We start from the raw sequence: 16,709 nt of genomic DNA on the forward strand, positions 1-16,709 counted from the left end.
CTGGCCAATCAGCATTTTATTTATATAGAGTGATATTCACAGCACTTCCCCTTTTCTGTTTTCTTTTCTTTTTTTTTAAAGGAAGGTTTTAACTTTCATATAGTAAAATTACATATAACAAAACAATTATCCAGCAAGAATTACAGTTACAATATTAAAGAAGATATCCTATCTATCTTATATTTGTGAGTCTAAGGTTTTATATCTAACTTATCTTTAATCATAACTGAGGAAATTATAACTCTAGTCTTCAACTACATCAAAGACCCCAGAAGGATATACTATTACCTGAGAAACGGGAGAAGGATGCAAGCAACTTTCGGGAGTCTTGTAGGGTAGACAGAGACAGCTGGCAGCCTGGACAGTCACCTAATGTTCCTTTGTAAAGTTGGGGCATCTGTCTTCAGCCCATAGGCCTAGAGTCTCTCAGTCATTTCTCTCTGTGTTCTGTAGAATGTCTGGCAGTTTCCTCTGCAAAGCAGGAACCTGAAGGACCATTTCACCAAGCAAAGTTCAGTGGTCACTTTTCTATGAGTCCTGTATGTCCAGTCAATCAAGCAGTCCAGGCAAGAACAGTTTCTTGCCCAAATGGCTATTTTTGCCAAGAAGAAGATAAACTCCATATAGAGTGTATTCGATGCCCATCCTCCTCTCTGAAGTAAATCGGTGCTGTCAGGAGCAGACATGTCTCATTGTCCAGAAAGTTTAAATTTTTAAAACATTTTAAATGCTATATTCTGTAGGTCTTTGAAGTGTTTGAAGATTACCTACCTAATTGAATTATATCTATGTATACCTAGAAAACAACATGACTATAAGTTTGACTATCATAGAAGACTAATTATTAATCTGTATTTCTTAATTATTCATTACAATCTAAATGAATTATATAAACATAATACCTCAAACAAGAGTAAAAATATACACACAGTATAACAAAATTAACTTTAAATTTGTATCAATAAACTAAAATCCATAGCAATGTAAAACATTTTAAACAAGTTACTCTTTAAAAGTAGATTCAATAATCTACCCTTTCATCCTATCATATCTATATCAGGCTGTTTCTTTGAACAGATGTAACTGAATAGCTAGCATATTAAAGAAAATCTCAGGAAGGGAAGTTAATAGGTATTGAATACTGGTGGAAGTTGGAGATAGTAGAAAAACATAGGTTTCGTTATTGCTTATACATTGAGGTGAGCAATGGAAGAGATGGATCAGGTCTGAAGGAGAGGATGATTCTTTTGGGACAAGTTTGGGACATGCAGAGCTTTGGAGGAAATGGGTTATCCAAGAGCTGGTGTGCAGTGTGCAGCTAGCAGGCCTGTGGTGAGAGGAAGCTGGCTTTGGAAATTGCTGGCATGTAAGGTAAGACCTGAAGCACCTGGAACAGCATAGATGGACACAGAACAGTTAGTGGCTTGAGCAGAGGAGAGTCTAGTACAGCATGTTGCTTGGTGCCTTATAAATACCAAATGCAGTGCTTAAATTAATTTATTTAATCAATAGCTGTATTTTTAAAAGTCATTATGCAATAAGCATTTTATATTTTGTAGTTGAAACATGATATACAATATTTATTGCTATAGGGAGACTAAATTGTATTACATTTTTCTTTTAAGTTATGCATCTAATTCACACACATATACTTAACATATCCAAAAATATGTATATGTGTAGAGAGTAAGAAGCTGTCCACTTTTACTTTTCTCCTAGTCCTTTGTCCCCTGAAGACCTTTAAGATGGTTTTCTATTTACTATTGGTAAGAGAAGCTGAATAGGCTGTAATTTAGAAATTGGAGGTTGTGATTCTTTATGTTTGCCTTTGGCTCATAGATATGTTTTGTTAGTGTTCATTGACTAGTCTTCTTAGAAGAGGTACTTACCTTTGCCCTTTGTAGTGAACAGTCTTGATGTTACAGGATATCCAGCTTCATAGTGGAGAGCTGAAACCCTGCATTATGAACTCTGGGGATCTCTACAGAATTGGCCAGATGCAGAGCAGAGATGTGTCATTTCCATGACCTAGAAAACCACTGCTGTGTCAATGTATGTAGATACACAACTGCACAACCCAGGAGGGACATCTAGGAGTTGTGATGTGTCTTTGGAGGTGCATTCACATTTTAGTATACTCACACCAATTCTAGCTGTTAAGAGTAATCTTTAGGAAATATTAGTGAAAAGTAGCCATGTGTCATTTCCAATCTCATTAAATACCTCCACTATCCCTGCTTTACTATATGTAATAGACTTAGGGTTCTAGGGTGTATCTGATATATGAACCTCATTAGAGGTATTAAAAGCCTTGTAGACATCTGGAGCATTACTCCTAGAGTTAAATGTGCATAAAAATATGTATTGAGGAGGATTACTACTTGATAGGAAGGGTGAGATAAAACATAGGGTTGCCTTTGATATTTGCAGAATCTAGAAAAATTAGTCCTGAGTAAAAATACTGCGGATTTTCTGGGCATTTATTTGATGTCTTCAGAACTATCCTGTTATCTTCTCCATTTTGGTAGAACAATACTGTCCTGGATTTAGTAATTAAAGCTACAAAGTTGAGATCCATCATTAAACACTGTTCCTTATGTGCAGCCCACCAGAAGCCTGCTGATGCCTCCTGCTTCCAGCACACAGAGAACCCTCTCCATTGCCAGCAGCCTACTGTGGCACAAATGCAGACTTCTGCAACAGCCATCTGCTTTCTCTTTCTGCTCATATTCCGGCCTCCATTATCATCCATTTGGCACTTCAGCGAGGGTGGTCTTTTGGAAACCTAAGTCAACTGTGTTAATGTCTTCTTCCATTCTCTCTTACTTGAACCCAAATCCCTGTCCTCTTTATTCCCATTTCTTGTAGCCCAGGCTGGCTTTGAACTCATTATGAGGCCAAGAATAACCTTGAATTTCTGATACTCTTGCATCAATTTCCAAGTGCTAGATTACAGGCATGCATTATCATGTTCAGTTTTATGTGGTCCTGGGGATCAAATCTAGGACTTTGTGCATGCTAAGCAAGCACTGTACCAACTGAGCATACAGCCCTCACTTTTTAATCTACTGTTTTTTCTTAGTTTGTTAGTTTGGTTTCTATTAATATTTATAAATGAGGATCCAGAAAAGCAACTTTCTTTTCTTTTGTGGGGGGAGTTCAGTGAACTTTATTGATAATATTCAAGAGAGTGGTGCTCCCTAAGTCCCTCCCCTCTTCTGGGGGTCAGGAATGGAAACTGTGAGGGGAGATGCTCAGTGTTGGGGGCTGACTTGGGACAGGGACTCCTCAGTAGTCAAGAGCCTTTCTCTTCTTCCTGTGTTCTTGTTGGGGTGGATGGTTAAGGACTTCTTACTCTTTGGAGGCCATGTATACCATGAGGTCCACCACTCTGTTTCTATAACTATAGTCATTGTCATATCAGGAAATGAGCTTTACAAAGTGGTCATTGAGAGTCATGACAGCCTCATCATCAAAGGTAGAAGGGTGGATGTCACTATTAAAGTTACAGGAGACAACCTCATCCTCAGTGTAGCCAAAGATGCCCTTAGTGGGCCCTGCAATCCCTGCCTCACTACCTTCTTGATGTCGTCATACTTGGCAGCTTTCTCAGGTAGAATGTCAGATCCACGAGAGGCACATTGGGGGTAGGAACATGGAAGGCCCATGCCAATGAGCTTCCTGTTCAGCCCTGGGATGACCTTGTCCACAACCTTGGCAGCACCAGTGGATGCAAGGATGATATTCTGGGCAGCCCCATGGCTACCATGCTACAGCTTCTCAGAGGAGCCATCCACAGTCTTCTAGGTGGCAGTGATGGCATAGACTGTGGCCACGAGTCCTTCCACAATGCCAAAGTTGTCAATGGATAACCTTGGCCAAGGGGGCTAAGCAGTTGGTGGTATAGAAAGCATTGCTGACAATCTTGAGTGAGTTGTTACACTTCTCATGGTTCACACCCATCTCAAACATGGGAGCATAAGCATAAGAGACAGAGATGATGACCTTTCTGGCCCCATCTTTCAATAGGATCCCTGCCTTCCCCATGGTGGTGAAGACACCAGTAGACTCCACAACATACTTGGCACAGTATCAACAAATGTGATTTTGGTGGGCTTTCACTCCTGGAAGATGATGATGACCTTCCTGTTGATGACAAGTTTCCTTTTCTTATCCTTGACTCTGCCACGGAATTTGCCATGGTAGAGTCATACTGGAACTTGTAGACCATGTAGTTGAGGTCAATGAAAAGAGCCACTAATGGTAACAATATCTACTTTGCCAGAGTTGAAAGAAGCCCTGGTAACTAGGTGCCCAATATGGCCAAATGTGTTCACTCTGACCTTTACCACAGTGTCTCAGGGACTAGGCTGGTACTGCATGAGAAGATGCAGGTGTCCATGGAATGGGAAGGAACAGAGTTAGATAAACAATTTCAAACTAGGACAGTACTGAATTTCCTGGTGAGTTTTAAAATATACACACCTGGGCCCACTCCTGCCAGTACTACTCAGTTGAATTGTGGGGTCTAGATGATTGCTGTTTTTAAGAAGCTCCCAGATGACTCTGCTTATGTGATCAGAGTGGTAACTGAATTGGGTTCTCTCAACTCAAGTGGCAATTACCATTCTTTCAGAAGTAAATTCAAGCTACAGGTGCCCTTGTCCTAATAAGCACTCTGTTCAAAGCCAGTTGCCTTCTGGGTGGGTGTGTGCCTTATCATTGTGTTGCTATTTTTTCACTTTGTAGTCTTAGTGCCTATGTGGGTGGTCTCCACAGCTAATACACTCCTTCAATATAGAGAGCTGTTCTAATAGCTCAGCCCTTATGAGAACATTAGAAGATACAACTGTTCCCCAGACCTTTAATTATTCTATTGGCAATCCCTGTCTCCTTTCTACTTCCACATCAGCTTCTACTATCTGAATTTAGGTTTGCTTCCCCCAGGGTTATATGGATAAACACACAGTCTTAGGAGTCCTTTCTTTTTGCTTGATTCAGATAGAGGTTTTTTCCTACATGATCTTGATTGCTTTTTAAATTTTGTATGCCTTCAGTAATCACTCTGTTCTGATAATGTTTTCCTATTATACTGTGCCACTCTATCATCCCTTTATATTTTATAATATATATTCTTATAATAACTAGTATTTTACATGGGGCATCTGAAGAGATGGAAGAGGGGCCTGGAGAGATAGTTCAGTTGATAGAGTTCTTGCTCTGCAGCATGAGTTTAGACTCTTATTAACCATGTAGAAAGTTTGAGGCTGCCGTGTGTCTGTAACCCCAACTGGTATGTCATGGGTACAGAGACAGGGGGCTATCATGGCCAGCCAGTTAAACTGAAAAGCAGTAAGTACCAGGTTCAGAGATAGCCCCTGTCTCAAAAAATAAGGTGGGGAGTGATAGAAGACACCAGATGTCCACCTCTGGCCTCATACATGCATTTTTTTGGTAGACAAACCTGCATACACATGTGCACATGCTGAACCAGAAATTTCTAACACTTTTTTATTATCCTAAAAAGTGTTCAAGAAATTTAGCATACTAGCTACAGAAGAGGAGCAATGGATGTTTTAACTAAATGGAAAAACAACTTCATTCTGTTAATGAAAAATGCATTTGAACTTGTAAAATACTATTTTTCTTGTATCAAGTTAGCAAAGTGTGTTTGTGTCTATGGGTGTGGATATTATGGTAGGGAGTGTATGGGGGTAGAGAGTGTGTGAAATACAGAGAACAGGACATTGCATGCAGACAAGAGTATAGAAGACATTCTCATATACTTGTGGAATAAAAGTGGCACAATGTAGCTTGGCAAGATGGGTCTTAAAATATTTGTAAAAATGCTTTGACCTAAGAATTCAAATTCTTGAGGCCTATCCTAATGAAATAATCATGGATGAAGACAGTAATTTACATGCAAAAATGATACAAGGTAGAGTAAAACCAAAGCCAAACATGTTTAGCTGTTTCTCTTTCTCTCTCTCTCTCCATATATATATATATATATATATATATATATATATATATATATATATATATATATATATATATATATATATACATATACATACAGATACACACACATACATATAAAGGGGATATATTAGAATGACTTACAGGCTGTGGTCCAGCTAATCCAACAATGGCTAGCTGTAAATGAAAAGTCCAACAATCCAGTGGTTGTTCAGTCCATGAGGCTGGATGTCTTAGCTGTTCTTTGGCACACACTGGAATCCCAAAGAAGTAAGCTCTAATGCCAATGAGGAATGGACTTGCCAGTGGAGTGAGACCAAGAGCAAGCAGACAAAAACCAAAAGCTTCCTTCTTCCATGTCCTTATATAGGCTTCCAGCAGGAGATTTGGCCCAGATTAGAGGTGGGTTTTCCCAGCTCCAAAGATCTGGATTAAAGACATGTCTTCCTACCTCGAAGTTCAAGATTAGAAGTGGTTCTTCCTACCTCAAATTAAACAAAAATACCTTAGAGGTGTGCCCACCATTTTTGAATTTTAGTTAATTCCATATATATTCAATTTGATAATCAAGAATAGCCATCACAGTAGTGATTTTTAACTATGATAAATTATGCAGCTAACAAAATTGAGCAATCAAGGTGAAGCTAAAAAAATTGCAACAACAGAGATGATGCTTGTGTAATGATGCTGAGTGAGAAAACACCCATAGCATATTGAGCCACAGTAAAAAGAACAATGAGATTTCACAGTCATGGTTGTTATTATGGTTTGAATTATGTTTTCACTATACAGTCTTATGCTCTTCTTTATTTTCTATGTTTCTAAAGTAAATATATGAAATTATTATATTATCAACTTGTTCCATAGAAATGTGTGGATGATAATAATCACATGAAAATGTTTAACCAGAGAAGCATAGTAAAAATACTCAACAACATGGGAAGTATTTGTTACACACATTAAAATGAAAATAACATTATTATATACATTATTTAGTTGGTTTGAGTGTGTGTGTGTGTGTGTGTGTGTGTGTTATCAAATATTGACAGTACTGATATCTGGGTAGCATATATTTTTTGGAATTACTTTTATTTTTTGTTTTAAAATTTATTTTTATTTTATATGCATTGATGTTTTGCCTGCATGTATGTCTGTGTGAGGGTGTCAGATCTTGGAGTCACAGACAATTGTGAGCTGCCACATGGGTGCTGGGAATTGAACTTGGGTTCTCTGGAAGAGCAGTCAGTGCTCTTAATCACTGAGCCATCTCTCCAGCCCCCTAGTTTTCTTCTTTATGCCTTAACTTTTATTATGACTCAGTTTTTCTCACTGCTGTGATAACATGTCTGCTAGTAACAAGGGAAGAAAAATTTATTTTGGCTTATGGTTCCTGTGCTGGCTGTTTTTATGTTAACTTAACACAAGCTAGAGTTATCAGGAGTGGAGGGAGCTTCAATGAGAAAATGCTTCCATGAGATCCAGCTAGGGCATTTTCTTAGTGATTGAGGTAGGAGGACCCAGGGCCCAGCCCATTGTGCGTGGTACTATCCCTGGGCTGGCAGTCCTAGGTTCTCTACGAAAACAAGCTGAGTAAGCCATGATGAGCAAATCAGTAAGCAGCACCCTTCCATGGCCTCTACAGGAGTTCCTGCCTCCATGTTCCTGCCTTGCTTGAATTCCTGCCCTCACTGCTTCTGATGATGGACTTTTGTGATATGGAACTGTGATTTAAATAAACCTTTCCTCCACAAGTTGCTTTTGGTCATGGTGTTTTATCACAGCAATGCCAACCCTAACTAGGACAGTTTCAATGGTATCAGTCATGGTTGTTTGGCTGCACACATCTGGCATGACATCATGCTGGGGTGTGTGACAGAGACTGTTCTTGGTAGGTGGAAAGCAGAAAGAGGGGGAATATAGGAAGAATTCAAGGCAGGAGATAGGCCTTAAGGGCATGCCCCTTCCTCCTCCTCTTCACCTGATTTCTGCCATCATTCTATAAAGCCTAAGTGATAGTCTCCATGATCTAATTGCTTCTGAAAACACCCAGAGATATGTTTTTACTAATACAGATGTTTCTAAAGCCAGTTAGTCAAAATTGACCATCACAGAGTACCCTCTATTGTCTTAAATACACTTTTGTATCTCCCAGTTTGCCATATAGAATATATATGGCTTTATAATCTGCTTTATTTTTACATATTAAAAAATCAAGTTAATATGTCTATCCTCTATACTGTACTTTATACTTTCAAACATACCTAAAATATTTGTCATGGAGGGGAGGTTAGAGTTAGAGAAACTTGAAAGAAATGTCGATGTAATTAAGTTAGAATTTATTAAATGAAGGCCAGGGAGATGTCTCAGTGGGTACAGTGGTTGCACAATAATATAAACCGGAATTTAGATCTACAGTGCTCACATAAAAGCTGGATGCTATGCTGCTCACCTATAACTTTAGTTCCAGGGTTGGTGCCAAGGTAGCTGGACACCTGGAGCTCTGTCTAGCCATTCTAGATTAAACAGCTGAGCCTTGGGTTCAGTAAAAGAAACTCTGTCTCAAAAACAAGGTGTGTAGTGATAGAGGAGGAAAACCTGATGTTAACATCTGGCCTCTGCATGTGCACACCCACACATACACCACATACACACACACTGTAAATAATTAATTAAATTAAGATAAACTTCTGAACAACTTTAAAGAGATGCATCATTGTTTCACTTAGATATATATGTATTTTTTGATTTATTGTTATTATTTTATGTATGTGTTTTGCCTTAATGTAGGTCTGTGTACCACATGCATGCCAGATGCCTACGAAGGTGGTGAGCGTCCATGTGTGTGCTGAGAATCAAACCCTGGTCTTTTGCAACAACAACAAGAGCTTTTAACCACTTGTTTTTAAACTCTATAGCCACATGTATTTTAATTTTAATTGCATTAATTGTGTGTGTTTGTGTGCATGCATGCAATAGCATGCAGGTGGAGGTCAGGAGTCAGCTTTCCGGAGTCAGTTCTCTTCTTCCTGAGATGTGGGTCCTGGAGATTAAACTCAGGTTGTCAGGCTTAGTGGCAAATGTTTTCACCCATAGAGCCAGCTCATTGACCTTAAAGATATAAGAATACATATTCAAATATCTTACTTCTACCTCAAAATGATAACCACATAGTAATGATGAAAAACTGCCTTTGTGTCATTTTTTAAAAAAAGATCTTTGAACTTTTAAATTTTTAACAATTGAGGTGTAATTTACATAGAGGAAAACATGCAGATTTTAATTGTGTGTTTTGAAAAGGGCAATCACCATCACAAACCATGTTATATAGAACATTTTTGTACCCCTGGAAAAGATCTTTCATATTCTCTCTTGTCATCATTAACATGTAATCTCTTTTTAAATTTTTTACCACCAGAGATTACTTCTGTCTTCCCTAAAATTCTATAAGCCAGAATTACATATTTTCTTTTAGGTCTAAGCTTCATTTGTTCAATATGATTTTGAGATCAATTTGTGATATATATTAGGTGAATATTCTTTTTTATTGATGAGTAGTGTTCCACTGCTTGTTTACCACGGTCTGTCTATTCTCGTGTTGGCTAGCCTTGTATCTGCTTAGATACTGGCTACTTTAAAATTAAGTCTGGTCAGTTTGTAGCTGTTTCAGAAACCTCAGCATGCCATCTGCTTCCCTTTTCCTGTCTGGTGGAGCTTGCAAACCAGGCATTTGCCTTGCAATAAAGAGTTGGCTTTCAGACACTTATAACAAGGACCACCACAGAGAGCAGAGAATAAAACTGAAGTCCCAGATGGCCACATCAGCAATTCAGCTTTTAAACACCAAATAGTGGGCCTGCAAATCAGTGAGGAGCTCACATTAAAAAAGAAAAAAGAAAAAAAAAGAAAAAAAAAGCGAAGGGGGAAGAAAAGTTGGGCTAAGATTCAAGAAGCTATCCCAGTTACCATCCAATAGAGAAACCAGTGCAGGAAGGCAGATCACAGCAGTTGTCACAACACTGGAACTAGCCCTAGCCAGCCCTGCAGCAAGTGTCCTGAGGGCCTGGCCTGGGCTCCCTTCTGCTTTAGTCTTGAGGGTTGAGGAGCACTAGTGCTTGAAACCCTTGCTGTGCAGCCCTTGTCTACTCTTCTAGCAGACGTGATATGAAGGGACCAAGCAAAAACCCACTCTTGACTCCTGGAAATGAAAAGCACAGACTCAAGTCATTGTCCTCTGTTAGGGTACTATGTGCTACCCCAAATTAGAGATTCTGAGTTGTGGGTTTGAGAAGCCGAGGCTCATTTCCTGTAGAGTTTAGGCAGCTCACAACAGCTATAACTCCATGTTAACATACACACATTCAGATATACACACATTTGCACAAATATAAATAACATCTTTCTTTTCCTCTGTTCCACCACCAATCAGAAAGCCTCATGTCCCACCTGAGTCTTGACATTCAGTTCAGGTGAACTAAGTGCAACTAGAGCAGAAGAGTATGGCGGATAGGTACAATTCAGTTATTTTGTTGAAAGCCCTGAAGAGAGGACCTCATTAGGTAGTGGCAGGTCCATACAGAAAGCCCTTTCCACCTTCTGTGTCAGAAGGACTTCCTGGTTCTGGAGTCTTTGAGAAGTTGACACCAGACACAGGTGTAGCAGCAATCCCTTGCTTCATAGACTCAATCTTCCAGTCTCAAATGACTTGGGCTTTTTGAAGTTGCTAGTCTTAGAAAGCACTACAGTTGTTTTTTCCTATGTTACCACATCTCTTTTAGTTTAAATTTTGATGCAAGAACAAGAAACAGATTGTGTTCAGCCCAAGGAATATGTAATATCAAATGATTGTTTTTTCATAGGCCTCACCAAAAACATTTAAGAAAACATTTTTTATAGAGCCTTTTTTATTGAGCTGAAGACATAACTCAGAGTTAAAAACGCTCATTTGTTTTGCAGAGGACCTGGGTTTGGTTCCTAGCACCCACATCAGGAAGCTCAAAACAGCCTATAACTCCAGTTGCAGGGGATCCAATGTACATGTGTGCATACATACACAGAAATACACATACATTTGCATAAGTATAAATAAAATAAATCTTTTTTTAAGTCTTTCTTAGTCACAGACATTGTGGTTGCCTGCATAAGATCTGCACAAAATCAAGCCAGTCAGCATTCTAGCATAGAATTAGGAGGAGCTCATAATCCTCCAACTGAGGAGCTACACTGACAGTTGACTTGTAGGGAAGGGAAAGTCAGTTTTCTTTAAAGGTGTGGCTCTTGGTAGATCGTCAATGATCCAGTGGATGGCTCCACCCTGTGAGTTTTCAGCAGCACAAATTGGACTTCATGGGTCATTACAAATAAGCAAGATAAGGACTGGAGAGATGGCTCAGAGGTTAAGAGCACTGGCTGTTCTTCCAGAGGTCCTGAGTTCAATTCCCAGCACCCACATGGTGCCTCACAGCCATCTGTAATGAGATCTGGCTCCCTCTTCTGGCCTTCAGGGATACATGCAAACAACACTGTGTACATAATAAAAACAAAAAACAAAAAAACCAACAAATAAGCAAAGCTGGGTGTAGTGGTGCATGCCTTTAATCCCAGCACTTGGGAGGCAGAGGCAGGAGGATCTCTGTGAGTTCAAAGCCATCCTGCAAATCATGTTCCACAAAGAAACCCTGTCTTGGAAACAAAAACAAAAAAGCAAGATGAATGTGGATCTGAGAGGAGTTGGAATAGCAGTGTGTATGAATATGATCAAAATGCATTACAATGAAGTTCTTAAAGAATTAATGAAAATATTATACAAAAACAGGTTTCATAATTGAAATATTGAAATACAAACTCTTCTAACACACACACACTATCCTTATTAATCAGAGAAGTAAGAGTCTAATGTTTTAGAGCTAGAGATGATTTTTTTATTATTGATTAAATTTATTTTTTGACAATTAGAGAAAAAAATCCTCCTTGGGGCCAGAGAGATGGCCCAGTAGTTAAAAGTGCTAGTGGTGCAAGCTGGTCTGTGAGTTTCAAGTTCCATTCATTTGTGTGGAATTGCAGAGAGCCTTGAATAGTTAAAACAATCTTGAAAAATTTAGTTAGAGGACTTGCATGTCCCAGTTTCAGCTTTCACTATGAAGCTGTAATAAACAGTGTGGTACTGATATAACAAACATGTAGATAAGTAGAATAAGACTGAGAATCCATAAATAACCCACGTGTGTGTGGCCACTTGGTTTTTGAAAATAGTGTTAAGACCATTCGACAGTGAAAGGATAATGTCTTCAATGAATGGTGTAGAGACAATTGAATATCTTTATGTAAAACAGTGAAGTTGCTTTATTTTTTTAAGACAGGGTTTCTCTGTGTAGCTTTGCACCTTTCCTGGATCTTGCTCTGTAGACCAGGCTGGCTTCGAACTTACAAAGATCCGCCTGCCTCTGCCTCCCGAGTGCTGGGATTAAAGGCGTGCACCACCACCGCCCAGCATGTAAAACAGTGAAGTTGCATCCAAACACTATAAAAGGTTAAATGAATCAAAGACCCAGTTATGAGAGCAGACTATGACACTCTCTCAAGTAAACATAAAGCAATTCTCTTAAAAAGACTTTATTTTATATATATGAGTGTTTTGTCTGCATATATGTACATGTATTACATGTATGTATGATACCCATGGAGGCCAGAAGAGGACATCAGATCCCCTGGAACTGGAATTATGGATGGTTGTGAGCCACCATGTGGGTGTTAGGAACCAAACACAGGTCTTCTGCAAGAGTAACAAATGCTTGTAAGTGCTGAACCAGGTCTTCAACCCCAAAGACTAATCTTTAAAAATTTTAAACTATTATTTGTATGTGTATGTGAGGTTAAACACCTGTGTGTCATGACCAAAGTGTAGAGATCAGAGGACAATTAGGATTCTGTTCTGTCTTTCCACTGTGGGTTCTATGGCTTGAACTCAGTTTGTCAGGATTTGGTGACAAGTACTGTTACCTTCTGATTTATTTTAGTGGTCATTGGACCCAAACAGTAAATAAAAAAATTTGACAAATTGGAATACATCAAAGTTTAATACTTTTGTGGACCAAGGGATACTATCAAGTAAATGGAAATAACTTACAGAACAAGAGAAAAATTAAAATCTCTTAAGGGCCTAACTATCTGTAATCTTAAAACTGAAGAACAAAATAACACAATCAAAATATGAGTAAAGGACTTGAATACATTTTTTTCCAAAGAAGATGCATAAATGTTTCTACACATGGAAAAATATTCAGCCTCATTAGTCATTAAGAAAATGCAAAATAAATCCACAGTGACATACCACTTCATATCCATAGGATGACTGCATCCTTGAGAGCAAAGCAGAACAAAAGTATGGAAAGTTCTAAGTATTGATGAGGATGTGAAGAGTCCCCACCACATACTTTGCTGGTAGGAATGTAAATAGTGTAGCTTCAATTGAAAACAGTTTGGTAGCTCCCTAAAAAATTGAATGCAGAATTATCATGTGATCCAGCAATTTCACCCCTAGGTATTTTATGTCCCAGTAATTGGAAACATGTTTTCAAATATTTAATATATTTGATATATTTAATATAATAATATAATATAACATATATTTATATATAAAATAAATATAATATATACTTATATTCTATTTAATAAATTTTTAATGTTTATAGTAGTTTTATTAACAGCAATACTATTAACAGTGGTCAAAAGGTGGAAACAATCTGGTATTCATCAATACCTGAATCAATAAAAAATTGTGATTCATACAAGTTGGGGGTTTTTTGACATAAAAAGAAATGTAGTGACACATAATACAATTTAGATGAAACTCGGAGTTAAGTGAAAGAAGGCAGACATGGAAGGTCACGTTTGCATGATTGCATTTATATGAATTATTCTGAAGAAGTTGGGCGTGGTGGCTCACACCTTATAATCTCAGCACTTAGGAGAATGAGGCAGAAGGATCTATGTGAGTTTAAGACTAGTCTGGTGAGTTCCAGAACAACATACAAAAAGAAATAAATTATTAAAGTAACAAAGCAAATTAGTGATTTCTAGGAGTTAAAGAAAGTACTAAAACTGCTTGAGTGCCAGGCTTAATTTTGAATTCTTGAAAATATTGGGGTTGGGGATTTAACTCAGTGGTAGGGTGCTTGCCTAGCAAGCGCCAAGGCCCTGGGTTCTGTCCTCAGCTCCAGAAAAAAAAAATTGTGATTAGGTAGAGGTAATTGTTGCTCAATACTGTGAATGGTCTAAATGCCACTCAGTTGTGCATTTAAAAATGATTAGTACTACACTATGTAAATTTTGCTTCAATTAAAAATTATGTCATACACTTTCTATGATCTCACAAATATGGCTTTGCTGTCACAGTTACCTTGTGACTATTGGAGTCCATATAATTTTTTAGTAGTGCTCCATTGGGACATTCTCTCTAGCTGTGGGTGGTTAATCTTGAAGACAGATGGTCCAAAGTGGGTTTCTTCCTGTAATAACAATTAAGGAATGTAGTTTTGATGTATCATTTTTATTTTCTTTATTTTCTTAACTTTGAAAAGCTTCTTTCTACCTTGGACTGAGTGATTTAAAATGTAGTCTGGTATGACATTGATCATCTCCTTTATTTAACTTGGAAAGGCATGTTTAAAACAACTTTGTATTGTTTGGAAATGCACCAAATTTTGATTTTATGGAAATGTATAGAAATTTTTAAAGACTTAGTAAGAAATGCAGTTGCAGTGAAGTTTTGTGCCTCTTTTTCTGCTATGCTAGTAGAAATGTTAGTTTTACTCTACAACCACTGTGAATGCTTCCTGTTACCAGGTGAATTGGTGCTGGGAATATAAAAGCCTATTTTCAGTTCAGCGAAGCAGAGTTTATGCAGAACTTGCATACATTGATTTCTTTATCTTCCACCTGCTTTGTGGTTTTGAAGAATGGAGTTTAACTTGCATTCTGTCAGTAGAGCTGAGGATGAGAAGAGCTTCTCACACAGTAGACATGTGTCAGTCATGAAGCTTTTTTTTTTCATGAAGGAGGCCAATGACTTCTGGCCCATAGTCACTGCTGTGTTTTTTGTCCTTGTCTTTGAACAATCAAGGCAGCTGAACTAGAGAGTAAAGAAATTTCTTGCTTATTTTGTGACTTTAAAGTTAGAGGTGATTTGGTAAACATAACAAAATAGCTAAAATAAATAGAATAAATCATAGAGGTGAGTGAGTGTAATAGCTTAAGATTAATTATTGCTTCAGATTTTCACATTATTGGATTTTCTTTTTTTAATTACTTATTTTTATTTTATATGTCTGAGTGTCTTGTTTACCTGCATATATGTCTGTGCACCACATGTGTGCCTGGTGCCCACAGGAAAAGATGTTAGATCCCTTGGAACTGGAACTACAGATGGCTGTGAGCTGCCCTGTGGGTTCTGGGAACTGAACCCAGGATATCTGCAAGAGTAACCAGTGTTCTTAGTGACTGATCCATCCCTCCAGCCCCCGGATTTTCTTTTTCTGATGTTCATAGGATAATTTTTTAAAATAAGAAAAAGTTGTTGGAGAGTTAACAATTAGGTTTTTAATAAGTTGTAAATTGGGAAAAATCTGGTGACAATTACTTTAACAAAACATACCAGCAGAGCAAGGAAACAAAAGTAAATAGGGATGAAACTTAAACCTAATGGAAAACTCAAATTATATTTTCTCAGAAAGGTCTGCCTGTGAAAAACAGCATAGCACACACTAAATGGCTTAAATAATTTACTGAACTTCTGCTGAGTTTCATCAACTGGATAATTAGAACAATAGAATTTACATGTTAAGATCATGGTAAAGATTGTATGTGCTAACATAGCTGAAGCTCCTTGAGCAGGGCTTGGTGTAATGGGAAAGGCATATGTGCATGTTAAGGATGAAAGAATGCCAATAATAACTTGTAAACTTGTAGCTACTTTGGTTAGTGATTTGTTTGTGAGGGTCACACCTGCTCATATTCACAGATGTTCAACAGTCCTGACCACCTGTAGTGAGGCTAAGTGTGAATGTCAGAAATTTCAAGCCCTTCTACTAGTATTCTCACTTTGGGTCTGTTTTACTGCTAATTGGCATTTTAACCAAGGAGAATGCTTTGGAAAATGAATATAGAACTCAAGCACACTGTTTTTTAAGACTTTTCTAAGTAATTTTAAGACCTCATAAAGCATCTTTGGTAGTGTTTGTTGAAAAGAGTTTGTTTTATTCATTCACTAACAATTACCATGTGCCTAACATTGCTCCTGGGCAAAATGGAATGATGTAGATACAAGGATCAGAGGGGAGAAGAAAGAGAAAATAGTTGCTTGGCATAGAAGTGAAGAATATGAATGCACGTGTGTGTGTGTGTGTGTGTGTGTGTGTGTGTGTGTGTGTGTGTGTGTGTCTCAAGTCCATACCAGGAAAACCCTAGGGCTTTGGAGGAAGAACATAAAACATTAGCACATCCTTGGGGTGTACATCCTGGAAGTTGTAAGGCCATGTGCTCATCAGCTGATAATTGCTGCCAAGCCATCTGAATCTTAGCTAAATGGAGATGCAGAGATTTATATGAATCATCTTGTTTTAATGGCTGAGCTCACTAACCTGTGTTCATATGCTCCTGTCTCTGCTTTAAGAGGTCAGAGCTCACATCATTGCTGTAGTAGCTGTGAATCACCATGTGCATTTTGATAACCTCAC

At 38.1% G+C, this 16,709-nt stretch overlaps 1 protein-coding gene and 1 pseudogene across 23 annotated transcripts in view; one reads left to right on the plus strand and one right to left on the minus strand.

The window, feature by feature from the left end:
- The window catches only part of Zhx3 (zinc fingers and homeoboxes 3), a 128,010-nt gene that overhangs the window by 31,945 nt on the left and 79,356 nt on the right, over window positions 1-16,709 (plus strand). The gene's annotated exons all lie outside the window — the stretch shown is intronic.
- On the minus strand, window positions 3,242-16,695 carry LOC143272664 (glyceraldehyde-3-phosphate dehydrogenase pseudogene; annotated as a pseudogene).

This window comes from Peromyscus maniculatus, chromosome 4 (genome assembly GCF_049852395.1).
Source record: "Peromyscus maniculatus bairdii isolate BWxNUB_F1_BW_parent chromosome 4, HU_Pman_BW_mat_3.1, whole genome shotgun sequence".
Taxonomy (NCBI): Eukaryota; Metazoa; Chordata; class Mammalia; order Rodentia; family Cricetidae; genus Peromyscus; species Peromyscus maniculatus.